The sequence below is a fragment of the Pleurodeles waltl genome, unplaced genomic scaffold (assembly GCF_031143425.1).
Source record: "Pleurodeles waltl isolate 20211129_DDA unplaced genomic scaffold, aPleWal1.hap1.20221129 scaffold_107, whole genome shotgun sequence".
Lineage (NCBI taxonomy): Eukaryota > Metazoa > Chordata > Amphibia > Caudata > Salamandridae > Pleurodeles > Pleurodeles waltl.
In genome coordinates, this window is record NW_027149815.1 from 808,642 (window position 1) to 828,109 (window position 19,468).

At 43.6% G+C, this 19,468-nt stretch overlaps 25 non-coding genes across 25 annotated transcripts; 9 read left to right on the forward strand and 16 right to left on the reverse strand.

The window, feature by feature from the left end:
- Nucleotides 1–54: 54 nt before the first annotated feature.
- TRNAA-AGC (transfer RNA alanine (anticodon AGC)) lies at nucleotides 55–126 on the reverse strand. The gene has a single exon. It is a non-coding gene; the product is annotated as a tRNA-Ala (tRNA).
- Nucleotides 127–800: 674 nt separating this feature from the next.
- TRNAM-CAU (transfer RNA methionine (anticodon CAU)) lies at nucleotides 801–873 on the forward strand. Its single transcript has one exon. It is a non-coding gene; the product is annotated as a tRNA-Met (tRNA).
- A 445-nt stretch (nucleotides 874–1,318) lies between these two features.
- Nucleotides 1,319–1,404, reverse strand: TRNAY-GUA (transfer RNA tyrosine (anticodon GUA)). Its single transcript is given in 2 exon segments — nucleotides 1,319–1,354; nucleotides 1,368–1,404. It is a non-coding gene; the product is annotated as a tRNA-Tyr (tRNA).
- Nucleotides 1,405–2,190: 786 nt separating this feature from the next.
- On the reverse strand, nucleotides 2,191–2,262 carry TRNAA-AGC (transfer RNA alanine (anticodon AGC)). The gene has a single exon. It is a non-coding gene; the product is annotated as a tRNA-Ala (tRNA).
- Nucleotides 2,263–2,936: 674 nt separating this feature from the next.
- Nucleotides 2,937–3,009, forward strand: TRNAM-CAU (transfer RNA methionine (anticodon CAU)). Its single transcript has one exon. It is a non-coding gene; the product is annotated as a tRNA-Met (tRNA).
- A 445-nt stretch (nucleotides 3,010–3,454) lies between these two features.
- Nucleotides 3,455–3,540, reverse strand: TRNAY-GUA (transfer RNA tyrosine (anticodon GUA)). The gene is given in 2 exon segments: nucleotides 3,455–3,490; nucleotides 3,504–3,540. It is a non-coding gene; the product is annotated as a tRNA-Tyr (tRNA).
- Nucleotides 3,541–4,326: 786 nt separating this feature from the next.
- On the reverse strand, nucleotides 4,327–4,398 carry TRNAA-AGC (transfer RNA alanine (anticodon AGC)). Its single transcript has one exon. It is a non-coding gene; the product is annotated as a tRNA-Ala (tRNA).
- A 674-nt stretch (nucleotides 4,399–5,072) lies between these two features.
- On the forward strand, nucleotides 5,073–5,145 carry TRNAM-CAU (transfer RNA methionine (anticodon CAU)). The gene has a single exon. It is a non-coding gene; the product is annotated as a tRNA-Met (tRNA).
- A 445-nt stretch (nucleotides 5,146–5,590) lies between these two features.
- Nucleotides 5,591–5,676, reverse strand: TRNAY-GUA (transfer RNA tyrosine (anticodon GUA)). Its single transcript is given in 2 exon segments — nucleotides 5,591–5,626; nucleotides 5,640–5,676. It is a non-coding gene; the product is annotated as a tRNA-Tyr (tRNA).
- Nucleotides 5,677–7,208: 1,532 nt separating this feature from the next.
- TRNAM-CAU (transfer RNA methionine (anticodon CAU)) lies at nucleotides 7,209–7,281 on the forward strand. Its single transcript has one exon. It is a non-coding gene; the product is annotated as a tRNA-Met (tRNA).
- Nucleotides 7,282–7,726: 445 nt separating this feature from the next.
- Nucleotides 7,727–7,812, reverse strand: TRNAY-GUA (transfer RNA tyrosine (anticodon GUA)). The gene is given in 2 exon segments: nucleotides 7,727–7,762; nucleotides 7,776–7,812. It is a non-coding gene; the product is annotated as a tRNA-Tyr (tRNA).
- A 786-nt stretch (nucleotides 7,813–8,598) lies between these two features.
- On the reverse strand, nucleotides 8,599–8,670 carry TRNAA-AGC (transfer RNA alanine (anticodon AGC)). The gene has a single exon. It is a non-coding gene; the product is annotated as a tRNA-Ala (tRNA).
- A 674-nt stretch (nucleotides 8,671–9,344) lies between these two features.
- On the forward strand, nucleotides 9,345–9,417 carry TRNAM-CAU (transfer RNA methionine (anticodon CAU)). Its single transcript has one exon. It is a non-coding gene; the product is annotated as a tRNA-Met (tRNA).
- A 445-nt stretch (nucleotides 9,418–9,862) lies between these two features.
- Nucleotides 9,863–9,948, reverse strand: TRNAY-GUA (transfer RNA tyrosine (anticodon GUA)). The gene is given in 2 exon segments: nucleotides 9,863–9,898; nucleotides 9,912–9,948. It is a non-coding gene; the product is annotated as a tRNA-Tyr (tRNA).
- A 786-nt stretch (nucleotides 9,949–10,734) lies between these two features.
- TRNAA-AGC (transfer RNA alanine (anticodon AGC)) lies at nucleotides 10,735–10,806 on the reverse strand. Its single transcript has one exon. It is a non-coding gene; the product is annotated as a tRNA-Ala (tRNA).
- A 674-nt stretch (nucleotides 10,807–11,480) lies between these two features.
- TRNAM-CAU (transfer RNA methionine (anticodon CAU)) lies at nucleotides 11,481–11,553 on the forward strand. The gene has a single exon. It is a non-coding gene; the product is annotated as a tRNA-Met (tRNA).
- Nucleotides 11,554–12,870: 1,317 nt separating this feature from the next.
- Nucleotides 12,871–12,942, reverse strand: TRNAA-AGC (transfer RNA alanine (anticodon AGC)). The gene has a single exon. It is a non-coding gene; the product is annotated as a tRNA-Ala (tRNA).
- A 674-nt stretch (nucleotides 12,943–13,616) lies between these two features.
- TRNAM-CAU (transfer RNA methionine (anticodon CAU)) lies at nucleotides 13,617–13,689 on the forward strand. Its single transcript has one exon. It is a non-coding gene; the product is annotated as a tRNA-Met (tRNA).
- A 445-nt stretch (nucleotides 13,690–14,134) lies between these two features.
- Nucleotides 14,135–14,220, reverse strand: TRNAY-GUA (transfer RNA tyrosine (anticodon GUA)). The gene is given in 2 exon segments: nucleotides 14,135–14,170; nucleotides 14,184–14,220. It is a non-coding gene; the product is annotated as a tRNA-Tyr (tRNA).
- A 786-nt stretch (nucleotides 14,221–15,006) lies between these two features.
- TRNAA-AGC (transfer RNA alanine (anticodon AGC)) lies at nucleotides 15,007–15,078 on the reverse strand. The gene has a single exon. It is a non-coding gene; the product is annotated as a tRNA-Ala (tRNA).
- Nucleotides 15,079–15,752: 674 nt separating this feature from the next.
- TRNAM-CAU (transfer RNA methionine (anticodon CAU)) lies at nucleotides 15,753–15,825 on the forward strand. Its single transcript has one exon. It is a non-coding gene; the product is annotated as a tRNA-Met (tRNA).
- Nucleotides 15,826–17,142: 1,317 nt separating this feature from the next.
- On the reverse strand, nucleotides 17,143–17,214 carry TRNAA-AGC (transfer RNA alanine (anticodon AGC)). Its single transcript has one exon. It is a non-coding gene; the product is annotated as a tRNA-Ala (tRNA).
- Nucleotides 17,215–17,888: 674 nt separating this feature from the next.
- On the forward strand, nucleotides 17,889–17,961 carry TRNAM-CAU (transfer RNA methionine (anticodon CAU)). The gene has a single exon. It is a non-coding gene; the product is annotated as a tRNA-Met (tRNA).
- A 445-nt stretch (nucleotides 17,962–18,406) lies between these two features.
- Nucleotides 18,407–18,492, reverse strand: TRNAY-GUA (transfer RNA tyrosine (anticodon GUA)). Its single transcript is given in 2 exon segments — nucleotides 18,407–18,442; nucleotides 18,456–18,492. It is a non-coding gene; the product is annotated as a tRNA-Tyr (tRNA).
- Nucleotides 18,493–19,278: 786 nt separating this feature from the next.
- TRNAA-AGC (transfer RNA alanine (anticodon AGC)) lies at nucleotides 19,279–19,350 on the reverse strand. Its single transcript has one exon. It is a non-coding gene; the product is annotated as a tRNA-Ala (tRNA).
- Nucleotides 19,351–19,468: the final 118 nt, after the last annotated feature.

Here is a 19,468-nt window from a genome sequence, read left to right on the forward strand (position 1 = left end):
TCATGATGCCAGCCTAGCTATCTGTCAAAAGGCAAGATTAGCATGGCGAAAAGCTGGAGATGCCGGGGATTGAACCCGGGGCCTCATACATGCTAAGCATGCGCTCTACCACTGAGCTACATCCCCACATCCTGTAGAGGGAGACCTTGCTCCACGCATGGAAACCTGGAATTCTATTGAATGTACATTCACCACATATGACACTGGAATGGGAAGCGTCAGGTGTGGAATTCCATATGATTTACAGCTGGATTTTCTAGCACCGTTTTTTATGGAATAAGGTTGACTCTAGAATGAATAATTCCCCACACACAACAGCTAGATGCAATCGAAAAAAGCCAGAGTATTCAAGGCAACTGGTTCAGGATACATCAAAGAAGGATATGGTTGAGTGCTGTTTCCACATCTTGTGAGATGACTTAAGGTACCCCTGCTCTTTTTGCAGGACACACAGCTATGTTACATTAGCATGTACAGTGTTGAGATCTAGATGCATCTACGGCTAGGGGCGGCATGTTAATTCTGGGTTTTAGTCCATTTCATTCTCAGTTATGTGGAGGAAAAAATGGCACGATCTTTCTTAGAGAGGTGAATGGTATGCCCTGATTTCTTTTGCATGGCTAAATGTATGGGGTGTGGGTTTAAGCACTGGGAAAGAGCAGTCTTCTGACCATTATAACTGCAGACGATTTTAATCCAGCGAGGCAACCGAAGTGTATTGATATTCCAACATGAGAACAGCATTTTTGCTACCTTCCCTCTTCATGGTGTGTAGACGCATTTGTTAGCGGTTTCAAGCAGCCTTCTTAGCGCAGTAGGCAGCGCGTCAGTCTCATAATCTGAAGGTCCTGAGTTCGATCCTCAGAGAGGGCATTGCAGTGTTTCTTTTGTCAAGAGAAACATCTCAGATTTTCTCCAAATCTGTAAACTATTCCTCCACATTGCATCTTGCTCAGTTTTAAGGAGTTGGTGTCTTTGTAGATTCCCTCTTTCATATCCATGGCCACTCATTGTAGGTGAGTTTTAGCTGGTTCGGCTGCCGAAACATCTACCTTGGTACAATGAAACTGGAAGTCTTCCAAGTGCCTTCATATATTTAGTCAAGGCTTTGGAATGAATTCTGATCTGCAGGTCCTTGTTTATTTCTCTTCCAACATCCCTCAGAAATGACTATGTGGTCAATTTCATTGGAAAGCAGAAGAAGTCTACCCTTCTGTCCTAGCATTTATTTGGAGCTAGGGAAATGTTTCTCAATCAGAGGGGCACATAATGTTTTAACAAGAGAGAAAGCAGCTATGGAAAACAAAAAAGGGGAAACTCCTCCGAGCCGGATTTGAACCAGCGACCTAAGGATTTCTGTTTCTCCACTACAGTCCTCCGCTCTCCCAACTGAGCTATCGGAGGATTAGGCAGTACAGCTTTCCATGCTGCATTCATCTTTCTTTCAATAATGGTTGCGGCGGGAGTGGGGTGGGAGTACTGCAGTCTAATCTTGAAAATCATGAATATGACCTGCAGCTTGCTCTACAAATTGCCACTTCCTAGAGTGCATTCTCAGCTACATCTTATCACCATAAAGGGGGACTGCTTACCTACCTGAATGTGCTGTGCTGGCGTGAAGGAAAGCAGGGGACCTAGAATTAGAAATCCTACAGAAAGGAGTTTTCCTGAAAGGGCATGGGGCCGAGGAATCCACAGCCCTTTGGAAGCATTTCTGGCAAAAGGATGACAGCATGGGAACATGAAGGAAAGGACAGAAAGTTAGGAGAGTCATTACTCCGTACGGAGCATGAAGAACATGCATTTTTAATGCTTCTGTGAAAGGAACTGGAAAAGCAAAACCAGTAGATTAATGGACCATTCAGAAGGGATTAGGATGAAGAAAACATTCTGTTTTTCTTAAACCTTCTGGTAAGAGTCTCTGGTTTAGAGGAAGAATTCAAATAAATGACCAAGACAGCTGTGCCCGTTTTCTATACTAAGAATGCCAAGATAAATCACCACTTTGGTTTCTTATGGAAGCAAGATTATTTTTTTCTATAAACACGGGAAATGAGATAGCCCCATTTCAAAAGGTTTTGCAAGGCGAAGAAAGTGGGGTTCTGGCACCAGCTGCATGACATCTCACTTCCTTACTCATGATGCCAGCCTAGCTATCTGTCAAAAGGCAAGATTAGCATGGCGAAAAGCTGGAGATGCCGGGGATTGAACCCGGGGCCTCATACATGCTAAGCATGCGCTCTACCACTGAGCTACATCCCCACATCCTGTAGAGGGAGACCTTGCTCCACGCATGGAAACCTGGAATTCTATTGAATGTACATTCACCACATATGACACTGGAATGGGAAGCGTCAGGTGTGGAATTCCATATGATTTACAGCTGGATTTTCTAGCACCGTTTTTTATGGAATAAGGTTGACTCTAGAATGAATAATTCCCCACACACAACAGCTAGATGCAATCGAAAAAAGCCAGAGTATTCAAGGCAACTGGTTCAGGATACATCAAAGAAGGATATGGTTGAGTGCTGTTTCCACATCTTGTGAGATGACTTAAGGTACCCCTGCTCTTTTTGCAGGACACACAGCTATGTTACATTAGCATGTACAGTGTTGAGATCTAGATGCATCTACGGCTAGGGGCGGCATGTTAATTCTGGGTTTTAGTCCATTTCATTCTCAGTTATGTGGAGGAAAAAATGGCACGATCTTTCTTAGAGAGGTGAATGGTATGCCCTGATTTCTTTTGCATGGCTAAATGTATGGGGTGTGGGTTTAAGCACTGGGAAAGAGCAGTCTTCTGACCATTATAACTGCAGACGATTTTAATCCAGCGAGGCAACCGAAGTGTATTGATATTCCAACATGAGAACAGCATTTTTGCTACCTTCCCTCTTCATGGTGTGTAGACGCATTTGTTAGCGGTTTCAAGCAGCCTTCTTAGCGCAGTAGGCAGCGCGTCAGTCTCATAATCTGAAGGTCCTGAGTTCGATCCTCAGAGAGGGCATTGCAGTGTTTCTTTTGTCAAGAGAAACATCTCAGATTTTCTCCAAATCTGTAAACTATTCCTCCACATTGCATCTTGCTCAGTTTTAAGGAGTTGGTGTCTTTGTAGATTCCCTCTTTCATATCCATGGCCACTCATTGTAGGTGAGTTTTAGCTGGTTCGGCTGCCGAAACATCTACCTTGGTACAATGAAACTGGAAGTCTTCCAAGTGCCTTCATATATTTAGTCAAGGCTTTGGAATGAATTCTGATCTGCAGGTCCTTGTTTATTTCTCTTCCAACATCCCTCAGAAATGACTATGTGGTCAATTTCATTGGAAAGCAGAAGAAGTCTACCCTTCTGTCCTAGCATTTATTTGGAGCTAGGGAAATGTTTCTCAATCAGAGGGGCACATAATGTTTTAACAAGAGAGAAAGCAGCTATGGAAAACAAAAAAGGGGAAACTCCTCCGAGCCGGATTTGAACCAGCGACCTAAGGATTTCTGTTTCTCCACTACAGTCCTCCGCTCTCCCAACTGAGCTATCGGAGGATTAGGCAGTACAGCTTTCCATGCTGCATTCATCTTTCTTTCAATAATGGTTGCGGCGGGAGTGGGGTGGGAGTACTGCAGTCTAATCTTGAAAATCATGAATATGACCTGCAGCTTGCTCTACAAATTGCCACTTCCTAGAGTGCATTCTCAGATACATCTTATCACCATAAAGGGGGACTGCTTACCTACCTGAATGTGCTGTGCTGGCGTGAAGGAAAGCAGGGGACCTAGAATTAGAAATCCTACAGAAAGGAGTTTTCCTGAAAGGGCATGGGGCCGAGGAATCCACAGCCCTTTGGAAGCATTTCTGGCAAAAGGATGACAGCATGGGAACATGAAGGAAAGGACAGAAAGTTAGGAGAGTCATTACTCCGTACGGAGCATGAAGAACATGCATTTTGAATGCTTCTGTGAAAGGAACTGGAAAAGCAAAACCAGTAGATTAATGGACCATTCAGAAGGGATTAGGATGAAGAAAACATTCTGTTTTTCTTAAACCTTCTGGTAAGAGTCTCTGGTTTAGAGGAAGAATTCAAATAAATGACCAAGACAGCTGTGCCCGTTTTCTATACTAAGAATGCCAAGATAAATCACCACTTTGGTTTCTTATGGAAGCAAGATTATTTTTTTCTATAAACACGGGAAATGAGATAGCCCCATTTCAAAAGGTTTTGCAAGGCGAAGAAAGTGGGGTTCTGGCACCAGCTGCATGACATCTCACTTCCTTACTCATGATGCCAGCCTAGCTATCTGTCAAAAGGCAAGATTAGCATGGCGAAAAGCTGGAGATGCCGGGGATTGAACCCGGGGCCTCATACATGCTAAGCATGCGCTCTACCACTGAGCTACATCCCCACATCCTGTAGAGGGAGACCTTGCTCCACGCATGGAAACCTGGAATTCTATTGAATGTACATTCACCACATATGACACTGGAATGGGAAGCGTCAGGTGTGGAATTCCATATGATTTACAGCTGGATTTTCTAGCACCGTTTTTTATGGAATAAGGTTGACTCTAGAATGAATAATTCCCCACACACAACAGCTAGATGCAATCGAAAAAAGCCAGAGTATTCAAGGCAACTGGTTCAGGATACATCAAAGAAGGATATGGTTGAGTGCTGTTTCCACATCTTGTGAGATGACTTAAGGTACCCCTGCTCTTTTTGCAGGACACACAGCTATGTTACATTAGCATGTACAGTGTTGAGATCTAGATGCATCTACGGCTAGGGGCGGCATGTTAATTCTGGGTTTTAGTCCATTTCATTCTCAGTTATGTGGAGGAAAAAATGGCACGATCTTTCTTAGAGAGGTGAATGGTATGCCCTGATTTCTTTTGCATGGCTAAATGTATGGGGTGTGGGTTTAAGCACTGGGAAAGAGCAGTCTTCTGACCATTATAACTGCAGACGATTTTAATCCAGCGAGGCAACCGAAGTGTATTGATATTCCAACATGAGAACAGGATTTTTGCTACCTTCCCTCTTCATGGTGTGTAGACGCATTTGTTAGCGGTTTCAAGCAGCCTTCTTAGCGCAGTAGGCAGCGCGTCAGTCTCATAATCTGAAGGTCCTGAGTTCGATCCTCAGAGAGGGCATTGCAGTGTTTCTTTTGTCAAGAGAAACATCTCAGATTTTCTCCAAATCTGTAAACTATTCCTCCACATTGCATCTTGCTCAGTTTTAAGGAGTTGGTGTCTTTGTAGATTCCCTCTTTCATATCCATGGCCACTCATTGTAGGTGAGTTTTAGCTGGTTCGGCTGCCGAAACATCTACCTTGGTACAATGAAACTGGAAGTCTTCCAAGTGCCTTCATATATTTAGTCAAGGCTTTGGAATGAATTCTGATCTGCAGGTCCTTGTTTATTTCTCTTCCAACATCCCTCAGAAATGACTATGTGGTCAATTTCATTGGAAAGCAGAAGAAGTCTACCCTTCTGTCCTAGCATTTATTTGGAGCTAGGGAAATGTTTCTCAATCAGAGGGGCACATAATGTTTTAACAAGAGAGAAAGCAGCTATGGAAAACAAAAAAGGGGAAACTCCTCCGAGCCGGATTTGAACCAGCGACCTAAGGATTTCTGTTTCTCCACTACAGTCCTCCGCTCTCCCAACTGAGCTATCGGAGGATTAGGCAGTACAGCTTTCCATGCTGCATTCATCTTTCTTTCAATAATGGTTGCGGCGGGAGTGGGGTGGGAGTACTGCAGTCTAATCTTGAAAATCATGAATATGACCTGCAGCTTGCTCTACAAATTGCCACTTCCTAGAGTGCATTCTCAGCTACATCTTATCACCATAAAGGGGGACTGCTTACCTACCTGAATGTGCTGTGCTGGCGTGAAGGAAAGCAGGGGACCTAGAATTAGAAATCCTACAGAAAGGAGTTTTCCTGAAAGGGCATGGGGCCGAGGAATCCACAGCCCTTTGGAAGCATTTCTGGCAAAAGGATGACAGCATGGGAACATGAAGGAAAGGACAGAAAGTTAGGAGAGTCATTACTCCGTACGGAGCATGAAGAACATGCATTTTGAATGCTTCTGTGAAAGGAACTGGAAAAGCAAAACCAGTAGATTAATGGACCATTCAGAAGGGATTAGGATGAAGAAAACATTCTGTTTTTCTTAAACCTTCTGGTAAGAGTCTCTGGTTTAGAGGAAGAATTCAAATAAATGACCAAGACAGCTGTGCCCGTTTTCTATACTAAGAATGCCAAGATAAATCACCACTTTGGTTTCTTAAGGAAGCAAGATTATTTTTTTCTATAAACACGGGAAATGAGATAGCCCCATTTCAAAAGGTTTTGCAAGGCGAAGAAAGTGGGGTTCTGGCACCAGCTGCATGACATCTCACTTCCTTACTCATGATGCCAGCCTAGCTATCTGTCAAAAGGCAAGATTAGCATGGCGAAAAGCTGGTGATGCCGGGGATTGAACCCGGGGCCTCATACAAGCTAAGCATGCGCTCTACCACTGAGCTACATCCCCACATCCTGTAGAGGGAGACCTTGCTCCACGCATGGAAACCTGGAATTCTATTGAATGTACATTCACCACATATGACACTGGAATGGGAAGCGTCAGGTGTGGAATTCCATATGATTTACAGCTGGATTTTCTAGCACCGTTTTTTATGGAATAAGGTTGACTCTAGAATGAATAATTCCCCACACACAACAGCTAGATGCAATCGAAAAAAGCCAGAGTATTCAAGGCAACTGGTTCAGGATACATCAAAGAAGGATATGGTTGAGTGCTGTTTCCACATCTTGTGAGATGACTTAAGGTACCCCTGCTCTTTTTGCAGGACACACAGCTATGTTACATTAGCATGTACAGTGTTGAGATCTAGATGCATCTACGGCTAGGGGCGGCATGTTAATTCTGGGTTTTAGTCCATTTCATTCTCAGTTATGTGGAGGAAAAAATGGCACGATCTTTCTTAGAGAGGTGAATGGTATGCCCTGATTTCTTTTGCATGGCTAAATGTATGGGGTGTGGGTTTAAGCACTGGGAAAGAGCAGTCTTCTGACCATTATAACTGCAGACGATTTTAATCCAGCGAGGCAACCGAAGTGTATTGATATTCCAACATGAGAACAGCATTTTTGCTACCTTCCCTCTTCATGGTGTGTAGACGCATTTGTTAGCGGTTTCAAGCAGCCTTCTTAGCGCAGTAGGCAGCGCGTCAGTCTCATAATCTGAAGGTCCTGAGTTCGATCCTCAGAGAGGGCATTGCAGTGTTTCTTTTGTCAAGAGAAACATCTCAGATTTTCTCCAAATCTGTAAACTATTCCTCCACATTGCATCTTGCTCAGTTTTAAGGAGTTGGTGTCTTTGTAGATTCCCTCTTTCATATCCATGGCCACTCATTGTAGGTGAGTTTTAGCTGGTTCGGCTGCCGAAACATCTACCTTGGTACAATGAAACTGGAAGTCTTCCAAGTGCCTTCATATATTTAGTCAAGGCTTTGGAATGAATTCTGATCTGCAGGTCCTTGTTTATTTCTCTTCCAACATCCCTCAGAAATGACTATGTGGTCAATTTCATTGGAAAGCAGAAGAAGTCTACCCTTCTGTCCTAGCATTTATTTGGAGCTAGGGAAATGTTTCTCAATCAGAGGGGCACATAATGTTTTAACAAGAGAGAAAGCAGCTATGGAAAACAAAAAAGGGGAAACTCCTCCGAGCCGGATTTGAACCAGCGACCTAAGGATTTCTGTTTCTCCACTACAGTCCTCCGCTCTCCCAACTGAGCTATCGGAGGATTAGGCAGTACAGCTTTCCATGCTGCATTCATCTTTCTTTCAATAATGGTTGCGGCGGGAGTGGGGTGGGAGTACTGCAGTCTAATCTTGAAAATCATGAATATGACCTGCAGCTTGCTCTACAAATTGCCACTTCCTAGAGTGCATTCTCAGCTACATCTTATCACCATAAAGGGGGACTGCTTACCTACCTGAATGTGCTGTGCTGGCGTGAAGGAAAGCAGGGGACCTAGAATTAGAAATCCTACAGAAAGGAGTTTTCCTGAAAGGGCATGGGGCCGAGGAATCCACAGCCCTTTGGAAGCATTTCTGGCAAAAGGATGACAGCATGGGAACATGAAGGAAAGGACAGAAAGTTAGGAGAGTCATTACTCCGTACGGAGCATGAAGAACATGCATTTTTAATGCTTCTGTGAAAGGAACTGGAAAAGCAAAACCAGTAGATTAATGGACCATTCAGAAGGGATTAGGATGAAGAAAACATTCTGTTTTTCTTAAACCTTCTGGTAAGAGTCTCTGGTTTAGAGGAAGAATTCAAATAAATGACCAAGACAGCTGTGCCCGTTTTCTATACTAAGAATGCCAAGATAAATCACCACTTTGGTTTCTTAAGGAAGCAAGATTATTTTTTTCTATAAACACGGGAAATGAGATAGCCCCATTTCAAAAGGTTTTGCAAGGCGAAGAAAGTGGGGTTCTGGCACCAGCTGCATGACATCTCACTTCCTTACTCATGATGCCAGCCTAGCTATCTGTCAAAAGGCAAGATTAGCATGGCGAAAAGCTGGTGATGCCGGGGATTGAACCCGGGGCCTCATACATGCTAAGCATGCGCTCTACCACTGAGCTACATCCCCACATCCTGTAGAGGGAGACCTTGCTCCACGCATGGAAACCTGGAATTCTATTGAATGTACATTCACCACATATGACACTGGAATGGGAAGCGTCAGGTGTGGAATTCCATATGATTTACAGCTGGATTTTCTAGCACCGTTTTTTATGGAATAAGGTTGACTCTAGAATGAATAATTCCCCACACACAACAGCTAGATGCAATCGAAAAAAGCCAGAGTATTCAAGGCAACTGGTTCAGGATACATCAAAGAAGGATATGGTTGAGTGCTGTTTCCACATCTTGTGAGATGACTTAAGGTACCCCTGCTCTTTTTGCAGGACACACAGCTATGTTACATTAGCATGTACAGTGTTGAGATCTAGATGCATCTACGGCTAGGGGCGGCATGTTAATTCTGGGTTTTAGTCCATTTCATTCTCAGTTATGTGGAGGAAAAAATGGCACGATCTTTCTTAGAGAGGTGAATGGTATGCCCTGATTTCTTTTGCATGGCTAAATGTATGGGGTGTGGGTTTAAGCACTGGGAAAGAGCAGTCTTCTGACCATTATAACTGCAGACGATTTTAATCCAGCGAGGCAACCGAAGTGTATTGATATTCCAACATGAGAACAGCATTTTTGCTACCTTCCCTCTTCATGGTGTGTAGACGCATTTGTTAGCGGTTTCAAGCAGCCTTCTTAGCGCAGTAGGCAGCGCGTCAGTCTCATAATCTGAAGGTCCTGAGTTCGATCCTCAGAGAGGGCATTGCAGTGTTTCTTTTGTCAAGAGAAACATCTCAGATTTTCTCCAAATCTGTAAACTATTCCTCCACATTGCATCTTGCTCAGTTTTAAGGAGTTGGTGTCTTTGTAGATTCCCTCTTTCATATCCATGGCCACTCATTGTAGGTGAGTTTTAGCTGGTTCGGCTGCCGAAACATCTACCTTGGTACAATGAAACTGGAAGTCTTCCAAGTGCCTTCATATATTTAGTCAAGGCTTTGGAATGAATTCTGATCTGCAGGTCCTTGTTTATTTCTCTTCCAACATCCCTCAGAAATGACTATGTGGTCAATTTCATTGGAAAGCAGAAGAAGTCTACCCTTCTGTCCTAGCATTTATTTGGAGCTAGGGAAATGTTTCTCAATCAGAGGGGCACATAATGTTTTAACAAGAGAGAAAGCAGCTATGGAAAACAAAAAAGGGGAAACTCCTCCGAGCCGGATTTGAACCAGCGACCTAAGGATTTCTGTTTCTCCACTACAGTCCTCCGCTCTCCCAACTGAGCTATCGGAGGATTAGGCAGTACAGCTTTCCATGCTGCATTCATCTTTCTTTCAATAATGGTTGCGGCGGGAGTGGGGTGGGAGTACTGCAGTCTAATCTTGAAAATCATGAATATGACCTGCAGCTTGCTCTACAAATTGCCACTTCCTAGAGTGCATTCTCAGCTACATCTTATCACCATAAAGGGGGACTGCTTACCTACCTGAATGTGCTGTGCTGGCGTGAAGGAAAGCAGGGGACCTAGAATTAGAAATCCTACAGAAAGGAGTTTTCCTGAAAGGGCATGGGGCCGAGGAATCCACAGCCCTTTGGAAGCATTTCTGGCAAAAGGATGACAGCATGGGAACATGAAGGAAAGGACAGAAAGTTAGGAGAGTCATTACTCCGTACGGAGCATGAAGAACATGCATTTTTAATGCTTCTGTGAAAGGAACTGGAAAAGCAAAACCAGTAGATTAATGGACCATTCAGAAGGGATTAGGATGAAGAAAACATTCTGTTTTTCTTAAACCTTCTGGTAAGAGTCTCTGGTTTAGAGGAAGAATTCAAATAAATGACCAAGACAGCTGTGCCCGTTTTCTATACTAAGAATGCCAAGATAAATCACCACTTTGGTTTCTTATGGAAGCAAGATTATTTTTTTCTATAAACACGGGAAATGAGATAGCCCCATTTCAAAAGGTTTTGCAAGGCGAAGAAAGTGGGGTTCTGGCACCAGCTGCATGACATCTCACTTCCTTACTCATGATGCCAGCCTAGCTATCTGTCAAAAGGCAAGATTAGCATGGCGAAAAGCTGGAGATGCCGGGGATTGAACCCGGGGCCTCATACATGCTAAGCATGCGCTCTACCACTGAGCTACATCCCCACATCCTGTAGAGGGAGACCTTGCTCCACGCATGGAAACCTGGAATTCTATTGAATGTACATTCACCACATATGACACTGGAATGGGAAGCGTCAGGTGTGGAATTCCATATGATTTACAGCTGGATTTTCTAGCACCGTTTTTTATGGAATAAGGTTGACTCTAGAATGAATAATTCCCCACACACAACAGCTAGATGCAATCGAAAAAAGCCAGAGTATTCAAGGCAACTGGTTCAGGATACATCAAAGAAGGATATGGTTGAGTGCTGTTTCCACATCTTGTGAGATGACTTAAGGTACCCCTGCTCTTTTTGCAGGACACACAGCTATGTTACATTAGCATGTACAGTGTTGAGATCTAGATGCATCTACGGCTAGGGGCGGCATGTTAATTCTGGGTTTTAGTCCATTTCATTCTCAGTTATGTGGAGGAAAAAATGGCACGATCTTTCTTAGAGAGGTGAATGGTATGCCCTGATTTCTTTTGCATGGCTAAATGTATGGGGTGTGGGTTTAAGCACTGGGAAAGAGCAGTCTTCTGACCATTATAACTGCAGACGATTTTAATCCAGCGAGGCAACCGAAGTGTATTGATATTCCAACATGAGAACAGCATTTTTGCTACCTTCCCTCTTCATGGTGTGTAGACGCATTTGTTAGCGGTTTCAAGCAGCCTTCTTAGCGCAGTAGGCAGCGCGTCAGTCTCATAATCTGAAGGTCCTGAGTTCGATCCTCAGAGAGGGCATTGCAGTGTTTCTTTTGTCAAGAGAAACATCTCAGATTTTCTCCAAATCTGTAAACTATTCCTCCACATTGCATCTTGCTCAGTTTTAAGGAGTTGGTGTCTTTGTAGATTCCCTCTTTCATATCCATGGCCACTCATTGTAGGTGAGTTTTAGCTGGTTCGGCTGCCGAAACATCTACCTTGGTACAATGAAACTGGAAGTCTTCCAAGTGCCTTCATATATTTAGTCAAGGCTTTGGAATGAATTCTGATCTGCAGGTCCTTGTTTATTTCTCTTCCAACATCCCTCAGAAATGACTATGTGGTCAATTTCATTGGAAAGCAGAAGAAGTCTACCCTTCTGTCCTAGCATTTATTTGGAGCTAGGGAAATGTTTCTCAATCAGAGGGGCACATAATGTTTTAACAAGAGAGAAAGCAGCTATGGAAAACAAAAAAGGGGAAACTCCTCCGAGCCGGATTTGAACCAGTGACCTAAGGATTTCTGTTTCTCCACTACAGTCCTCCGCTCTCCCAACTGAGCTATCGGAGGATTAGGCAGTACAGCTTTCCATGCTGCATTCATCTTTCTTTCAATAATGGTTGCGGCGGGAGTGGGGTGGGAGTACTGCAGTCTAATCTTGAAAATCATGAATATGACCTGCAGCTTGCTCTACAAATTGCCACTTCCTAGAGTGCATTCTCAGCTACATCTTATCACCATAAAGGGGGACTGCTTACCTACCTGAATGTGCTGTGCTGGCGTGAAGGAAAGCAGGGGACCTAGAATTAGAAATCCTACAGAAAGGAGTTTTCCTGAAAGGGCATGGGGCCGAGGAATCCACAGCCCTTTGGAAGCATTTCTGGCAAAAGGATGACAGCATGGGAACATGAAGGAAAGGACAGAAAGTTAGGAGAGTCATTACTCCGTACGGAGCATGAAGAACATGCATTTTTAATGCTTCTGTGAAAGGAACTGGAAAAGCAAAACCAGTAGATTAATGGACCATTCAGAAGGGATTAGGATGAAGAAAACATTCTGTTTTTCTTAAACCTTCTGGTAAGAGTCTCTGGTTTAGAGGAAGAATTCAAATAAATGACCAAGACAGCTGTGCCCGTTTTCTATACTAAGAATGCCAAGATAAATCACCACTTTGGTTTCTTATGGAAGCAAGATTATTTTTTTCTATAAACACGGGAAATGAGATAGCCCCATTTCAAAAGGTTTTGCAAGGCGAAGAAAGTGGGGTTCTGGCACCAGCTGCATGACATCTCACTTCCTTACTCATGATGCCAGCCTAGCTATCTGTCAAAAGGCAAGATTAGCATGGCGAAAAGCTGGAGATGCCGGGGATTGAACCCGGGGCCTCATACATGCTAAGCATGCGCTCTACCACTGAGCTACATCCCCACATCCTGTAGAGGGAGACCTTGCTCCACGCATGGAAACCTGGAATTCTATTGAATGTACATTCACCACATATGACACTGGAATGGGAAGCGTCAGGTGTGGAATTCCATATGATTTACAGCTGGATTTTCTAGCACCGTTTTTTATGGAATAAGGTTGACTCTAGAATGAATAATTCCCCACACACAACAGCTAGATGCAATCGAAAAAAGCCAGAGTATTCAAGGCAACTGGTTCAGGATACATCAAAGAAGGATATGGTTGAGTGCTGTTTCCACATCTTGTGAGATGACTTAAGGTACCCCTGCTCTTTTTGCAGGACACACAGCTATGTTACATTAGCATGTACAGTGTTGAGATCTAGATGCATCTACGGCTAGGGGCGGCATGTTAATTCTGGGTTTTAGTCCATTTCATTCTCAGTTATGTGGAGGAAAAAATGGCACGATCTTTCTTAGAGAGGTGAATGGTATGCCCTGATTTCTTTTGCATGGCTAAATGTATGGGGTGTGGGTTTAAGCACTGGGAAAGAGCAGTCTTCTGACCATTATAACTGCAGACGATTTTAATCCAGCGAGGCAACCGAAGTGTATTGATATTCCAACATGAGAACAGCATTTTTGCTACCTTCCCTCTTCATGGTGTGTAGACGCATTTGTTAGCGGTTTCAAGCAGCCTTCTTAGCGCAGTAGGCAGCGCGTCAGTCTCATAATCTGAAGGTCCTGAGTTCGATCCTCAGAGAGGGCATTGCAGTGTTTCTTTTGTCAAGAGAAACATCTCAGATTTTCTCCAAATCTGTAAACTATTCCTCCACATTGCATCTTGCTCAGTTTTAAGGAGTTGGTGTCTTTGTAGATTCCCTCTTTCATATCCATGGCCACTCATTGTAGGTGAGTTTTAGCTGGTTCGGCTGCCGAAACATCTACCTTGGTACAATGAAACTGGAAGTCTTCCAAGTGCCTTCATATATTTAGTCAAGGCTTTGGAATGAATTCTGATCTGCAGGTCCTTGTTTATTTCTCTTCCAACATCCCTCAGAAATGACTATGTGGTCAATTTCATTGGAAAGCAGAAGAAGTCTACCCTTCTGTCCTAGCATTTATTTGGAGCTAGGGAAATGTTTCTCAATCAGAGGGGCACATAATGTTTTAACAAGAGAGAAAGCAGCTATGGAAAACAAAAAAGGGGAAACTCCTCCGAGCCGGATTTGAACCAGCGACCTAAGGATTTCTGTTTCTCCACTACAGTCCTCCGCTCTCCCAACTGAGCTATCGGAGGATTAGGCAGTACAGCTTTCCATGCTGCATTCATCTTTCTTTCAATAATGGTTGCGGCGGGAGTGGGGTGGGAGTACTGCAGTCTAATCTTGAAAATCATGAATATGACCTGCAGCTTGCTCTACAAATTGCCACTTCCTAGAGTGCATTCTCAGATACATCTTATCACCATAAAGGGGGACTGCTTACCTACCTGAATGTGCTGTGCTGGCGTGAAGGAAAGCAGGGGACCTAGAATTAGAAATCCTACAGAAAGGAGTTTTCCTGAAAGGGCATGGGGCCGAGGAATCCACAGCCCTTTGGAAGCATTTCTGGCAAAAGGATGACAGCATGGGAACATGAAGGAAAGGACAGAAAGTTAGGAGAGTCATTACTCCGTACGGAGCATGAAGAACATGCATTTTGAATGCTTCTGTGAAAGGAACTGGAAAAGCAAAACCAGTAGATTAATGGACCATTCAGAAGGGATTAGGATGAAGAAAACATTCTGTTTTTCTTAAACCTTCTGGTAAGAGTCTCTGGTTTAGAGGAAGAATTCAAATAAATGACCAAGACAGCTGTGCCCGTTTTCTATACTAAGAATGCCAAGATAAATCACCACTTTGGTTTCTTATGGAAGCAAGATTATTTTTTTCTATAAACACGGGAAATGAGATAGCCCCATTTCAAAAGGTTTTGCAAGGCGAAGAAAGTGGGGTTCTGGCACCAGCTGCATGACATCTCACTTCCTTACTCATGATGCCAGCCTAGCTATCTGTCAAAAGGCAAGATTAGCATGGCGAAAAGCTGGAGATGCCGGGGATTGAACCCGGGGCCTCATACATGCTAAGCATGCGCTCTACCACTGAGCTACATCCCCACATCCTGTAGAGGGAGACCTTGCTCCACGCATGGAAACCTGGAATTCTATTGAATGTACATTCACCACATATGACACTGGAATGGGAAGCGTCAGGTGTGGAATTCCATATGATTTACAGCTGGATTTTCTAGCACCGTTTTTTATGGAATAAGGTTGACTCTAGAATGAATAATTCCCCACACACAACAGCTAGATGCAATCGAAAAAAGCCAGAGTATTCAAGGCAACTGGTTCAGGATACATCAAAGAAGGATATGGTTGAGTGCTGTTTCCACATCTTGTGAGATGACTTAAGGTACCCCTGCTCTTTTTGCAGGACACACAGCTATGTTACATTAGCATGTACAGTGTTGAGATCTAGATGCATCTACGGCTAGGGGCGGCATGTTAATTCTGGGTTTTAGTCCATTTCATTCTCAGTTATGTGGAGGAAAAAATGGCACGATCTTTCTTAGAGAGGTGAATGGTATGCCCTGATTTCTTTTGCATGGCTAAATGTATGGGGTGTGGGTTTAAGCACTGGGAAAGAGCAGTCTTCTGACCATTATAACTGCAGACGATTTTAATCCAGCGAGGCAACCGAAGTGTATTGATATTCCAACATGAGAACAGGATTTTTGCTACCTTCCCTCTTCATGGTGTGTAGACGCATTTGTTAGCGGTTTCAAGCAGCCTTCTTAGCGCAGTAGGCAGCGCGTCAGTCTCATAATCTGAAGGTCCTGAGTTCGATCCTCAGAGAGGGCATTGCAGTGTTTCTTTTGTCAAGAGAAACATCTCAGATTTTCTCCAAATCTGTAAACTATTCCTCCACATTGCATCTTGCTCAGTTTTAAGGAGTTGGTGTCTTTGTAGATTCCCTCTTTCATATCCATGGCCACTCATTGTAGGTGAGTTTTAGCTGGTTCGGCTGCCGAAACATCTACCTTGGTACAATGAAACTGGAAGTCTTCCAAGTGCCTTCATATATTTAGTCAAGGCTTTGGAATGAATTCTGATCTGCAGGTCCTTGTTTATTTCTCTTCCAACATCCCTCAGAAATGACTATGTGGTCAATTTCATTGGAAAGCAGAAGAAGTCTACCCTTCTGTCCTAGCATTTATTTGGAGCTAGGGAAATGTTTCTCAATCAGAGGGGCACATAATGTTTTAACAAGAGAGAAAGCAGCTATGGAAAACAAAAAAGGGGAAACTCCTCCGAGCCGGATTTGAACCAGTGACCTAAGGATTTCTGTTTCTCCACTACAGTCCTCCGCTCTCCCAACTGAGCTATCGGAGGATTAGGCAGTACAGCTTTCCATGCTGCATTCATCTTTCTTTCAATAATGGTTGCGGCGGGAGTGGGGTGGGAGTACTGCAGTCTAATCTTGAAAATCATGAATATGACCTGCAGCTTGCTCTACAAATTGCCACTTCCTAGAGTGCATTCTCAGCTACATCTTATCACCATAAAGGGGGACTGCTTACCTACCTGAATGTGCTGTGCTGGCGTGAAGGAAAGCAGGGGACCTAGAATTAGAAATCCTACAGAAAGGAGTTTTCCTGAAAGGGCATGGGGCCGAGGAATCCACAGCCCTTTGGAAGCATTTCTGGCAAAAGGATGACAGCATGGGAACATGAAGGAAAGGACAGAAAGTTAGGAGAGTCATTACTCCGTACGGAGCATGAAGAACATGCATTTTTAATGCTTCTGTGAAAGGAACTGGAAAAGCAAAACCAGTAGATTAATGGACCATTCAGAAGGGATTAGGATGAAGAAAACATTCTGTTTTTCTTAAACCTTCTGGTAAGAGTCTCTGGTTTAGAGGAAGAATTCAAATAAATGACCAAGACAGCTGTGCCCGTTTTCTATACTAAGAATGCCAAGATAAATCACCACTTTGGTTTCTTATGGAAGCAAGATTATTTTTTTCTATAAACACGGGAAATGAGATAGCCCCATTTCAAAAGGTTTTGCAAGGCGAAGAAAGTGGGGTTCTGGCACCAGCTGCATGACATCTCACTTCCTTACTCATGATGCCAGCCTAGCTATCTGTCAAAAGGCAAGATTAGCATGGCGAAAAGCTGGAGATGCCGGGGATTGAACCCGGGGCCTCATACATGCTAAGCATGCGCTCTACCACTGAGCTACATCCCCACATCCTGTAGAGGGAGACCTTGCTCCACGCATGGAAACCTGGAATTCTATTGAATGTACATTCACCACATATGACACTGGAATGGGAAGCGTCAGGTGTGGAATTCCATATGATTTACAGCTGGATTTTCTAGCACCGTTTTTTATGGAATAAGGTTGACTCTAGAATGAATAATTCCCCACACACAACAGCTAGATGCAATCGAAAAAAGCCAGAGTATTCAAGGCAACTGGTTCAGGATACATCAAAGAAGGATATGGTTGAGTGCTGTTTCCACATCTTGTGAGATGACTTAAGGTACCCCTGCTCTTTTTGCAGGACACACAGCTATGTTACATTAGCATGTACAGTGTTGAGATCTAGATGCATCTACGGCTAGGGGCGGCATGTTAATTCTGGGTTTTAGTCCATTTCATTCTCAGTTATGTGGAGGAAAAAATGGCACGATCTTTCTTAGAGAGGTGAATGGTATGCCCTGATTTCTTTTGCATGGCTAAATGTATGGGGTGTGGGTTTAAGCACTGGGAAAGAGCAGTCTTCTGACCATTATAACTGCAGACGATTTTAATCCAGCGAGGCAACCGAAGTGTATTGATATTCCAACATGAGAACAGCATTTTTGCTACCTTCCCTCTTCATGGTGTGTAGACGCATTTGTTAGCGGTTTCAAGCAGCCTTCTTAGCGCAGTAGGCAGCGCGTCAGTCTCATAATCTGAAGGTCCTGAGTTCGATCCTCAGAGAGGGCATTGCAGTGTTTCTTTTGTCAAGAGAAACATCTCAGATTTTCTCCAAATCTGTAAACTATTCCTCCACATTGCATCTTGCTCAGTTTTAAGGAGTTGGTGTCTTTGTAGATTCCCTCTTTCATATCCATGGCCACTCATTGTAGGTGAGTTTTAGCTGGTTCGGCTGCCGAAACATCTACCTTGGTACAATGAAACTGGAAGTCTTCCAAGTGCCTTCATATATTTAGTCAAGGCTTTGGAATGAATTCTGATCTGCAGGTCCTTGTTTATTTCTCTTCCAACATCCCTCAGAAATGACTATGTGGTCAATTTCATTGGAAAGCAGAAGAAGTCTACCCTTCTGTCCTAGCATTTATTTGGAGCTAGGGAAATGTTTCTCAATCAGAGGGGCACATAATGTTTTAACAAGAGAGAAAGCAGCTATGGAAAACAAAAAAGGGGAAACTCCTCCGAGCCGGATTTGAACCAGCGACCTAAGGATTTCTGTTTCTCCACTACAGTCCTCCGCTCTCCCAACTGAGCTATCGGAGGATTAGGCAGTACAGCTTTCCATGCTGCATTCATCTTTCTTTCAATAATGGTTGCGGCGGGAGTGGGGTGGGAGTACTGCAGTCTAATCTTGAAAATCATGAATATGACCTGCAGCTTGCTCTACAAATTGCCACTTCCTAGAGTGCATTCTCAGATACATCTTATCACCATAAAGGGGGACTGCTTACCTACCTGAATGTGCTGTGCTGGCGTGAAGGAAAGCAGGGGACCTAGAATTAGAAATCCTACAGAAAGGAGTTTTCCTGAAAGGGCATGGGGCCGAGGAATCCACAGCCCTTTGGAAGCATTTCTGGCAAAAGGATGACAGCATGGGAACATGAAGGAAAGGACAGAAAGTTAGGAGAGTCATTACTCCGTACGGAGCATGAAGAACATGCATTTTGAATGCTTCTGTGAAAGGAACTGGAAAAGCAAAACCAGTAGATTAATGGACCATTCAGAAGGGATTAGGATGAAGAAAACATTCTGTTTTTCTTAAACCTTCTGGTAAGAGTCTCTGGTTTAGAGGAAGAATTCAAATAAATGACCAAGACAGCTGTGCCCGTTTTCTATACTAAGAATGCCAAGATAAATCACCACTTTGGTTTCTTATGGAAGCAAGATTATTTTTTTCTATAAACACGGGAAATGAGATAGCCCCATTTCAAAAGGTTTTGCAAGGCGAAGAAAGTGGGGTTCTGGCACCAGCTGCATGACATCTCACTTCCTTACTCATGATGCCAGCCTAGCTATCTGTCAAAAGGCAAGATTAGCATGGCGAAAAGCTGGAGATGCCGGGGATTGAACCCGGGGCCTCATACATGCTAAGCATGCGCTCTACCACTGAGCTACATCCCCACATCCTGTAGAGGGAGACCTTGCTCCACGCATGGAAACCTGGAATTCTATTGAATGTACATTCACCACATATGACACTGGAATGGGAAGCGTCAGGTGTGGAATTCCATATGATTTA